Here is a 12,275-nt window from a genome sequence, read left to right on the forward strand (position 1 = left end):
TGGCTGGCCACTCTCCTTGATCCACGGTACAAGGGTAAGGTTCCCGACCTTATCTTGCCATCGCAGAGGGAGCAGAGGATGAGACATCTCCGGGAGGTCTTGCAGAAAGGTCTGTGCAACGCGTTCCCAGAGACTGGGATGTTACAAACTCCTGGTCCTGGACAACGTGTTGCTGAGGCATCGGTCAGAAGGAGTGGTGGAGAAGGTGGCTGTCTGACTGATGCTTTCAGACAATTTTTTAGTCCACAGCCCCAAGGTATGATCGGTTCCAGCAACCATCGCCAGCGTCTGATTTACATGGTGCAGGAATACCTAGGGGCAAGGTCAGACTTGGACACCTTTCCCACTGAAAATCCTCTGGCTTACTGGGTCTTGAGGATGGATAACTGACCAGAGCTTGCACAGTATGCAATTGAGCTACTGGCCTGTCCTGCATCCAGCGTTCTTTCGGAACGCACCTTCAGTGCTGCTGGTGGCTTTGTTACCGATCACAGGGTGCACCTGTCCACCGAATCAGTTGATCGACTGACCTTCATCAAGATGAATCAGTCTTGGATCACCCACAGCTACCAAGCACCTGAAGCTGATGTAACTGAATAATTTTTTTTGAAATATCACATCCCTTCAAGACTGCCTATGCTGATGCTGAGTGACTGTCCTGTTATGTTGATTGTCTATCCTCTTCCTCCTCCGCTGATATGTTGGAAGAACATTTCTGGCTCTGGGTGATGCCATCAGCCCAATTTTTCTGCCCCTGTTTAACAGGGGCGTTTAATTACAATTTTTGATGCAATGCTTTGCAGCAGGGCTAATTTCTGCAATAAAACTAGAGTATATGGGAGAGGTTGCAGTGTGGTGGCACCAGCACCAGTGCCTAAGGCCCAATTTTTCTGCCCCTGTTCAACAGGGGCCTTTAATTACAATTTTTGATGCAATGCTTTGCAGCAGGGCTAATTCCTGCAATAAAACTAGAGTATATGGGAGAGGTTGCAGTGTGGTGGCACCAGCACCAGTGCCTAAGGCCCAATTTTTCTGCCCCTGTTTAACAGGGACATGTAATTACAATTCTTGATATAATATTTCACAGGAGGGCCCGTTCCTGTGCCTACCCAGAGTAACTGTGAGGACTTATAGTGTTGTGGCACCAGCACCACAACCACCAAAGGTCAATTTTTCTACCACTGTTCAACAATGGCATGTAATTACAATTCTTGATATAATCGTTCACAGCAGGGTGCTCCAGCGCCCACCAAGAGTCACTTTGAGGGCTTACAATGTTGTGGCAAAACCAACACCTTGTTCCGCCATTTCTGCAGGGCATATAGGGCAGGTCCCTACTTTCAAACATCCAACTTACAAACATCTCCTACTTGCAAACGGAAGGAGACAACAGCAAGTGAGATGAAAAAAGATGGACGACAAAACAAATTATACAGGGGTGATAACCCTTCCCTATGTTTTCCAAAAAGCTTAAAAATTGTTTTTTTGACTGGAGCTACACTTTAAAAATGTACCAGTTGAAAATTACAAACAGATTCAACTTAACACAACAAACCTACACCTTCCCTGTCTTGTTTGCACCGCCTGTATACTGCTGTTCTGAGTATAGAGGGCCTGGGGGCCACACGCATTTCCTTTTTTAAATATGGGTACTGGGTTCCCCTTAATATGCGTACAAGACCCAAAGGGGCTGGTAATAGGCAGGGAGGGCTACCCGTGCCATTTTTCTCAATGATTTTCAACCATATTGCAGGAACCAGATATAACATTAAAACCGCAAGCAGTTTTAAATGGTGTTATTTCCGTTTAATGTCATTTTGTGCAGGGACTGTTCTAAACACGGGAAACACGTGGCACTTCACAGGCATACTACAGACACCCCCCAGGCACCATATTTAAAGGAATATTTCACTTTTTTTCACTTTAATCGTCATTAAAATCAGTGCTCCCGCCAAAACGGCCATTTTTAAAAACATTTTAGGCATTGACCCATGTCCCCTGGGGCAGGAGCCAGGTCCCCAAACCCTTTTTAGGACAGTATCTTGCATATTAGCCGTTAAAATTAGCACTTTTAATTTCGAACGTTCGAGTCCCATAGACTTCAATGGGGTTCTAAAGTTCGTATGAATTTGGGGTCCGTACGAAAGTTCTGGTGCGAACCGAACCGGGGGGTGTTCGGCTCATCCCTAATGACAACATATCAAGAAGGAAGTCAAATCTGGGACAGAAAATAGGTAATTTGTTTACACTATTGGGGATTAGGGTTAGGGATTTGGGACTAGTAAGAATGGGGTTATGGTTAGGGATTTGGGACTAGTGGGAGAATGGGATTGGGGTTAGGGTTAGGGATTTGGGACTAGTGGGAATGGGATTGGGATTAGGGTTAAGGATTTGGGACTAGTAAGAATGGAGTTATGGTTAGGGATTAGGGACTAGTGGGAATGGGATTGGGGTTAGGGTTAGGGATTTGGGACTAGTGGAAATGGGATTAGGGTTAGGGATTTGGGACTAGTGGGAGTGGTATTAGGGTTACGGTTAGGGATTTGGGACTAGTGGGAGCAGGATTGGGGTTGGGGTTAGGGATTTGGGACTAGTAGGAGTGGGATTAGGGTCAGGGATTTGAAACTAGTAAGAATGGGGTTATGGTTAGGGATTTGGGACTAGTGGGAGAAGGATTAAGGTTAGGGATTCGGGACTAGTGGGGTTAGGGTTTTGGATTTGGGACTAGTTTAGGATTTTGGGTTAAGATTAGGGATTTCAGGCTAGTGGGAGTGGGGTTAGGGTTAGGGATTTGGGACTAGTGGGAGGAGGATTGGGGTTAAGATTAGGGATTTCAGGCTAGTGGGAGTGGGGTTAGGGTTAGGGATTCGGGACTAGTGGGAGTGGGATTAGGGATTTGGGATTAGTGGGATTAGGGTTAGGGATTTGGGACTAGTGGGAGCAGTGTTAGGGTTAGGGATTTGGGACTAGTAGGGGCGGGATTAGGGTTAGGGATTTGGGACTAGTAGGGGCGGGGATTTGGGACTAGTGGGAGTGGGATTGGGTTAGGGATTTGGGACTAGTAGGAGAGGGATTAGGATTTAAGCATTTGGGACTAGTGGAAGTGGGATTAGGGACTAGTGGGAGCAGGATTAGGGTTAGGGATTTGAGACTAGCAGGAGTGGGATTGGGTTTAGGGTTAGGGATTTAGGACTAGTGGGATTAGGGTTAGGGATTTGGGACTAGTAGGAGTGGGATTAGGGATTAGGGGGATTAGGGTTAGGGATTTGTGACTAGTGGGAGCAGGGTTAGGGTTAGGGATTTGGGACTAGTGGGAGCAGAATTAGGGTAAGGGATTTGGAACTAGTGGGGTTAGGGATTTGGGATTAGTGAGAGGGGGATTAGGATTAGGGATTTAGTACTAGTCCGAGCAGGATTAGGGTTAGGATTAGGGATATGGGATTAGTGGGAGTGGGATTAGGGTTAAGGATTTTGGACTAGTGGGAGCGGGGTTAGGGTTAGTGATTTGGGACTAGTGGGAGTGGGATTGGGGTTGGGTTAGGGATTTGGAACTAATTGGAGCAGGATTGGGGTTAGGGATTTGGGTACAAAGAATTACCGCTCTAAGGTAATGACTTCTCCCAAAACAGCTGTCTCCACAATCCCACAGGGTGCTGACTCTGTTTGCAACAGGAACTGAAGTAGAAAAGATGTAGCTGGGTAGCCGCACTCCGAATTATTCAACTTTATTTCAAAAATGTAATTAAAATCATAGCATCTAGGCTGGTAAACAGACTAACTGCACAGCCGCTGACATGTTTCACACCGAACACGGTGCTTAGTCATAGCTAATGAGCAGAATATACATACAGAGCTATATACACACACACAAGCAATTAGACAAATTAATAAAATATGTGTATGACAAGATAGCAATTAAGGAAACACCTGTGAACATCCAAAGTCTGAAGATTAACATTTAAATGGATGAAAGGAAAAAGCCTTTTTCACCTAAAACACCAAAATCAAGCTGACATGTTGAAAGCATACATAATGGTAATAAATGAATGACATGATAAATCTTATCCTTAGGTGAAGAGGTATAGGTGTAACCTAAAGAAATAAAAAATGACATAAGTAAAAACATTTTTCATTTTGTATGTAAAACATTTTTTATATATTTTCACACGCATTGGCAGACACACAAAAAAAGAGAGAAAGAAACAAACTCTCAATGTGTGTGCATGCCGATACATGGGGCTCATTGAATGTCAAAACCACCAGAGAAAAACATACAAAAAATATTCCCAAAAAAGGTTTCATAATAGAAAGATTGCAAATATCTCATTATTGGATGTGTCTACTTAGGTCTTCTCCTATGATACAATGCATAGATATCAAAAATAAAAGTAAATATAGGAATAGACCAAATGAACGATCGATATTGAATGTTCTAAAACCAAGGGCAGGTTCAATGCGAATATCATTATACCGACAGGTATAAGAAGCTGATACAAAAACCCTGTTGATTGATCACACACCCAACATAATATATCAGCTGTGTGATTATCAAACGAATGACAAACATGTCTAATAGGATATTAATTAACATTAAAAAATACTGATATTCATAATCACTGCAGAGAAAAATGCTGCAATATATGTATACAGCCCTATTCAAAAAACAGTCTCAATCGAATAATTGGCCTGTTCTCAATGTAAAGCAATTATAATAAATGGAAAATAGTGAATAAACTCTGGCAGAAACATAATAAAGTGAGCCCAGCAGAACCAGATGAAAAAAACCTGTCAGCACCAGACCGACAACCGGTGAAATGGGAGCCATACACATTAGCTTAGTAAATACTGGGCAATCAATATGTGGAAAATTCACTCATAAAAGAATGAAATGTCCCACTCAAAGTTAAGGCCCATAGGCTGCCTCGTATGGAGATGGAATATCCAATAAACCTCCCTTTTGCAAAACAGACTAAACCGATCGCCCCCTCTTTTAGATAAAGTGACTTTTTCCACCCCCTGAATGCGTAAGCCACTGACATCCTTATCATGGCAAAGATTCCAATGCTTCGCCACATTAGTGGGGTGGTTTTTGGAAATGTCATAGAGGTGGTCATATAATCTGTCTCTCAGTCTTCGTGTTGTGCGTCCAACATGCTGTATGCAACATTGTTCACACGTAACCACGTAAATAACAAATTTAGTGTTACAGTTAATGAAGGCCATGGCTTTAAAATCCTTATTTAGAGACCTAGAAAGGATGGTATCGCCTCGTAAAATGTGGGGGCAACATGGACAATTATTGCCTCCACATCAAATCGATCCTTCAAACTGTAACCAATTAGAGCGTTGAATGCTGCTCGGATAGAGGCTGTGGGACAACATGCCACCAATAGTTGGGGCCCTGCGGAAGACTGATCTAATACCCTTAGATAGAATTTGAGCATAGACAAGATCGTTGTAGAGAATAGGTAAATATTTCTCCATGATCCCTTTAATTTTATTAAACTCTAAACTATAAGGCATGAAAAACACCGGAATTTTTAAGGATTTGTCAGATACCCGCCTTCTCCCATCTCCATTCTTGACCTTATCACGAAGGAGATGACATCTATCCGTATTAAGGGCTATATTGAACGCCCTATCAAGTACAAGGGCTGAATAACCTCTTTCTATGAAACGCTTTTTCATAGCAGAGGCTTCTTTCAAAAAAGATGATTCATCACTACATACCCGTTTTAACCTCAAAAACTGTCCCACAGGGATGTCCTTAATGGTATGCCTTGGATGGCCTGAATCAGCCCTTAACAAGGAATTACCAGCAGAAGGCTTCCTGAAAAGTTTGGAGGAAATAGATTCCCCCTCACCCATCAGAACAACATCCAGAAATTCAATTTGTTTAGGGTCCATAACACCTGTAAATTTAAGATTGAGGGTGTTGTCACTAAGATACAGAAGCCATTCATCTAATTCACCAACACTCCTGGTGCACACAAAGATTAAGTCGTCTATATAGCGCTATATAGCGCTATCCCTATAGTTAGGGATTTGGGACTACTACTACTAATATGCCTTTATAATTTTAACTGCGTGTTATAGGCAAATGTTCGCACGGAGGTATTGAATCCCTGCAGTTGGTATCCTGTCTCAGCAAGGCAGATGACAACATATCAAGAAGGAAGTCAAATCTGGGACAGAAAATAGGTAATTTGTTTACACTATTGGGGATTAGGGTTAGGGTTGGGGATTAGTGGGAGTGGGATTAGGGTCAGGGATTTTGGACTAGTGGGAGTGGTATTAGGGTTATGGACTTGTGACTAGTGGGAGTGGGATTAGGGTTAGGGTTTTGGGACTAGTGGGAGCGGGATTAGGCTTAGGGTTGAGGTTTTGGGATTAGTGGGAGTGGGATTAGGGTTAGGGTTGGGTTTAGTGGGATTAGGGATTGGGATATATGACAATTACGCTGCAATGCTTATCCGAGTGTAACCCAATAGCAACTTTGCTGCCTCTGTTGATGGATATTCTCCCAATAGAGTAGCACAAACAACAAAAAAAAGCTCCATAAGCTCCATCTTCTCTCTGTGCCTTCTCTCACCTCCACGAGATACAAGGAAGTTAACAGGAAGTGATGTAGGGAGGTGGGGTTGTTTCCTGATGCCCATGCTTCATTAACGCTTGCAAAATGCCTTTAACCACTTGCTGACCGCTGTTGGCATTTGTACGTCGGCAGAATGGCACGGCTGGGCAAAGTAATGTACTCGTAAATTACTTTGAAATTCCCCTCCGTCCCATGTGCTCGCCTGCTGCTAGCTCCATGACCGTGCCCACGGGACCAGCGGACTCGATCTCTGTGGGGATACCTGCGATCGTGTCACTAGCTCTAGAACGGGGAGATGCCAATGTAAACAGCATCTCCATGGTCTGCCTAATGACAGGACACTGATCGTCTGTCATCGGGAGCAGCGATCAGTGTCCACATCATACTAGCCCATTTCCCAGACAGTTAGAAACACTCCCCTAGGACACACTTAACCCTCCTCACCCCCTAGTGGTTAACCCCTTCATTACCAGTGACATTTTTACAGTAATCAATGCAAGTTTAAATTGGTCGCTGTATTAATGCCAAGGGTCCCAAAAATGTGTCAAAATTGTCCGATGTGTCCTCCATAATGTCACAGTCATGATAAAAATCGCTGATCTCTGCCATTACTATTAAAATGAAAATGAAAAATGCCATAAAACTATCCCCTATCTTGTAGACGCTATAACTTTTGCACAAACCAATCAATAAACGCTTATTGAGATTTTTTTCTACCAAAAATATGTAAAAGAATACGTATCGGCCTAAACTGAATAAAAAAATGTTTTTTTGTATATTTTTGGGGGATATTCATTATATTATATTATATACATTATATTATAAAGTTTTAAAAAATAGTTTTTTTTCAAAATTGTCGCTATTTTTTTGTTTATAGTGCAAAAAATAAAAACCACAGAGGTGATCAAATACCACCAAAAGAACACTCTATTTGTGGGGAAAAAGGACGCCAATTTTGTTTGGGTACAACATTGCACGACCACGCATTTGTCAGTTAAAGCGACGCAGTGCCGAATCGCAAAAAGTGCTCTGGTCAGGAAGGAGGTAAATCCTTCCAGGGCTGAAGTGGTTAAAATGCCCAAGCGTGTGCTAATTTTAACGTTAGCGCCCCACAAATGTGGTAAAAATGTGTTAGTAGTGTTAAAGCGTTTTAGGGCTTTTTTAATGGCTTCAGTGTGAAAGGACTTTTAAGGATTATAAGATTTTCTGGGAATTGGAACCGTTTAAAAATCAACCATTTCAGAAGAACAAACCTCTTTAACTGTTTCATGCTTAACAACTTGTAATACTTTAATGTTTGCTCCCATGGTCTTTGTCTTATAATAAAATCAGATTTTACCAAATGTTAACCATTTCACTTTTCTAAAATCAAATACCGGTATATTATATTCTAAACTTAATAAGATCAAAAACACATGAAACCTAACAAGTTTTGAATTTTTTCTACAGACAAAACAGATTATATAATCTAGGGGTCTCCAATCTTTCTAAACAAAGGACAAGTTTACTAGACATGTGCAGATTGAAATATTTCGTCTCAGAATTTTGTTTTCATCCGAATAATAAATGTATTTAGTTACTCATGAAATTTTTCGTTTTTATTTATTGAATTTTTCGTTAAAAAATTGCATTCGTCCGTAAATTCTAATGAATTAATGTCGAATCTGTCATTGAAGGCTTATGGTGTCTGGCGAATGTTTAAAGAAGATTTGACGGAGCAGCAAAACTCACTTATGATGCTGCAATTATACATTCCCGGTCGAATATTTCGACTACAAGCTATAGTAGGATTCTAATGTACGTCTTCTATGGGTTTTTTTTAGGGCTATTTGCATTGCACACAGGTCATTAGCATTAAGAAAAAAAAATTAAGAAAAAAAATGTGTGGGGGTCCCCCGAAATTCCATACCAGGCCGTTCGGGTCTGGTATGGATATTAAGGGGAACCCCATGCCCAAAAAAATAGCGTGTGGGTCCCCCTCAAAATCAATACCAGGCCCTTCAGGTCTGGCATTGATTTTAAGGGGAACCCGTGCCCAAAAAAATGGCGTGGGGGTCCCCCTCAAGATCCATACCAGACCCTTATCCGAGCACGCAACCTGGCAGGCTGCAGGAAAAGAGGGGGGACGAGAGAGCGCCCCCTCCTGAACCGTACCAGGCCACCCGGTGACTCTGCCCCCTCTGACGCATGGTTTCATTATACTCCGTTATAAAAGAACTGTCAGAAGAAGAGAAGCGTCACACAGCGGGAGCCTCCCATTGCGCGGTGCGGCCCGAGAACCAAGAAGAGATGCCGTGGAGGAAGATGCCGGAAGAGAACACCGGAGCAAGAAGAAGCGGATCGGAGGAAGACGAGGATCGGAGAAAGAAGAAGATGGAGGAAGAAACCAAAGGATGAAGAAAGGAAGAAGGAAGGAGACCAGAAGAAAGAAGATGAAAGAAGACTTTAATAAAGGACTTGTCAAAGACCGTCTCCTGTCATTTTTAACACTTTTTTGTCACTTTTTTGGTGAAATGGTAAGGCCAGGATCTGGGGGTCCCCTTGTTAAAGGGGGCTTCTAGATTCCGATAAGCCACCCACCCATAGACCCCCACAACCACCGGCCAGGGTTGTGGGGATGAGGCCCTTGTCCTCATCAACATGGGGACAAGGTGCTTTGGCCTACCTCAAAGCACCCTCCCAATGTTGAGGGCATGTGGCCTGGTACGGTTCAGGAGGCGGGGTGCTCTCTCGTCCCCCCCTCTTTTTCTGCGGCCTGCCAGGTTGCGTGCTTGGATAAGGGTCTGGTATGGATTTTTTTGGCACGGGGTTCCCCTTAAAATCCATGCCAGACCTGAAGCGCCTGGTATGGATTTTGAGGGGGACCTCCGAGTAATTTTTTTTTGTTGCAGGGTTCCCCTTAATATCCTTGCCAGACCTGAAGGGCCTGGTATGGATTTTGGGGGGACCCCACGCCATTTTCTTTTGGCGCAGGGTTCCCCTTAATATCCATATCAGACCCGAAGGGCCTGGTATGCTCTTGAAGGGGAACCCATGCTGTTTTTTTTTTACATTAAAGTCGTGTTGTAAGTCGCACTGTGAGTCCCACTCAAGTCGTGTCCAAGTTGCCTCCTAAAGTCCTGCTGGAAGTCGTGTTGCCCCTGTGTGAATGAATGGACTGTTATGATACAAGTTCAATAGACACAGATTGTTATTGTCAGAGTCACGTTGAATCTCCTATCTGTATCGAACTGTGTCAAAATGAAAACGAACATAAAGCATTTATTTATGTCAGATCTTTTGTTTTTCGGACTCTGTGCTTTTGTTATCGTTTGTCAAAACAATAACGAAAATACCTGAAATTTGGACGAAAATACATTCTGAGGAAAATGAATGCACATGTCTAAAGTTTACTGTCTTTCAGACTTGGGGGGCAGACTGTGACCAACGTGAGTAGAAAATGCCCTGGCATCAGTGGGGGTAAATTATGTCCCATCTTTCGTATTAGTGGAAGGAATGTTGGCCCATTGTTGGTGTCAATGGGAGGAATAGTGTCCCGTTGTTGGTGTAAGTGGGAGGGATAGTGTCTCATATCAGTGGGAGGAATAGTGCTCCAAGAGCAGGATAAAGGCAAGCACAGGGCCATATAAGACCCTTGGGCCACAGTTTGGAGACCACTGTTATAAACAATTCTAACATTATAGCAGTATATATGAGTTAGAGCGAAACCCTACTTATTACTAATATGAGTAGGAGCATATTTTTCCACTATACATAGATGTCATCTCTCCTGAAGTGCAGAATGAGGTACTAGGGTCATTGGTTCGAATCCCAAACACAGTACTACCTACATGGAATTGTATGTTCTCCCTGTGCCTGCATTGGTTTCCTCTGGATATTCCATTTTCCTCCCACACTCCAAAAACATGCTGGTAGGTTAATTGATTCCTGTCTAAATTGGCCCTAGTGTTTGTATGAATGTAAGTTAGGGACCCTAGATTTTAAGCTCCTTGAGGGCAGGGACTGATGTGAATGTATAATAAATTTGTAAATTGCTGCGTCAATTGAAGGCACTAAATAAGTACCTGAAATAAATAAATAAAAAATAAAATAAATAATAAACACATCAGAAATATTAATCTTTGACTGTTTCTCAGTAACTTAAATCGCTAGTATAGTAAATAGGTTTGTATAATAGATTGTAGTATCTCAAGGACCAAACTCAATTTTCGTACAATGCTTCAGCAGCAGGTCCTTGCCTCAGCAACCTTTTAAAAATATCTCAGTTTCAGTGGTGCAGCACCTCTTGCCGACCAGCGCACGCCGATTTACGTTGGCAGAATGGCACTGGTGGACAAAAGGACGTACAGGTACGTCCCCTTTAAAAGGCAGCGCTGTGGGTGCACGCACACTTCCGGCAGCACGAGTGCCCCAGTCTCCATGACCACGGGTGCTGCGGACTCGATGTCCACCAGGTGCCCGTGATCATGTCATGGAGAGGTGGATGGTGAAAGGCTTTTATAAGCAAAGCATTTCCCTGTTCTGCCTAGTGACAAGACATAGATCACTGCTCTCTGTCACTGAGAGCAGAGATCACTGTCATGTGAGGTGTAGCCCCTCCCCCCAACAGTTAGAATTACTCCCTAGGTCACACTTAACGCCTTCACTGCCCCGTAGTGGTTAACCCCTTCACTGCCAGTGTCATTTACACAGTAATCAATGCATTTTATAGCACTGATCGCTATATAAATGACAATGGTCCCAAAATAGTGTCAAAAGTGTCCGATCTGTCTGCCATAATGTTGCAGTCCATTGCCACCATTACTAATAAAAAAAACTATTAATAAAAATGCTATAAATCTATCCCCTTATTGCATTTTTTTTTTTACCAAAAATATGTAGAAGAATACATATTGATCATATCGAAAGAAAAATGTTTTTTTATATATATTTTTGGGGGATATTTAGTATAGCAAAAAGTAAAAAATATTGCTTTTTTTTTTCAAACTTGTCTCTCTGTTTTTGTTTATAGCGCAAAAAAAAAAAAAACCACAAAGGTGATCAAATACCACCAAAAGAAAGCACTATTTGTGGGAAAAAAGGACGTCAATTTTGTTTGGGTACAACATCGCATGACCGTGCAATTGTCAGTTAAAGTAATGCAGTGCTGAATCACAAAAAGTGCTCTAGTCAGGAAGGGGGTAAATCCTTCTGGGGCTGGAGTGGTTAAAGGAATCCTATAGAGAAGAATAGAGGCTGCCATTGCTCTCCTTCCCATCTGAAAATTCTAGTTGACTTTTGGAGTCACTGAGATGTAACAAAGAAGTTAAAAAGTCCTGACCCATTTTCTCAATCTGAATAAATTCTGATTGTACTGAAGCCAGAGCCAGCCTGTATTTTCAGAAGGTTTACACTAACAGCCAATATGTTTCAACACAATTCAGGCAAAATACTGAAAATATTGGATCATTATGACAGCCAAAGCACAAACATTTTTAGAAAAAGGTTCAGATCTCCTGTATTATTATTATTATTATTTTTTTTTTTTCACAGAACTTTTTTTTTTAAATATTTACTTGGATTGGGCTTATAAAATATCTATTTTACCACTTCAGCCTGGAAGATTTGGCTGCTGAATGACCGTGCCATTTTTTGCAATTTGGCACTGCGTTGCTTTAACTGACAATTGCGCAGTCATGCA

This window comes from Lithobates pipiens, unplaced genomic scaffold (genome assembly GCF_037356315.1).
Source record: "Lithobates pipiens isolate NorthernLeopardFrog02 unplaced genomic scaffold, aLitPip1_a1.2 Scaffold_13, whole genome shotgun sequence".
In the NCBI taxonomy this organism is placed as follows: domain Eukaryota; kingdom Metazoa; phylum Chordata; class Amphibia; order Anura; family Ranidae; genus Lithobates; species Lithobates pipiens.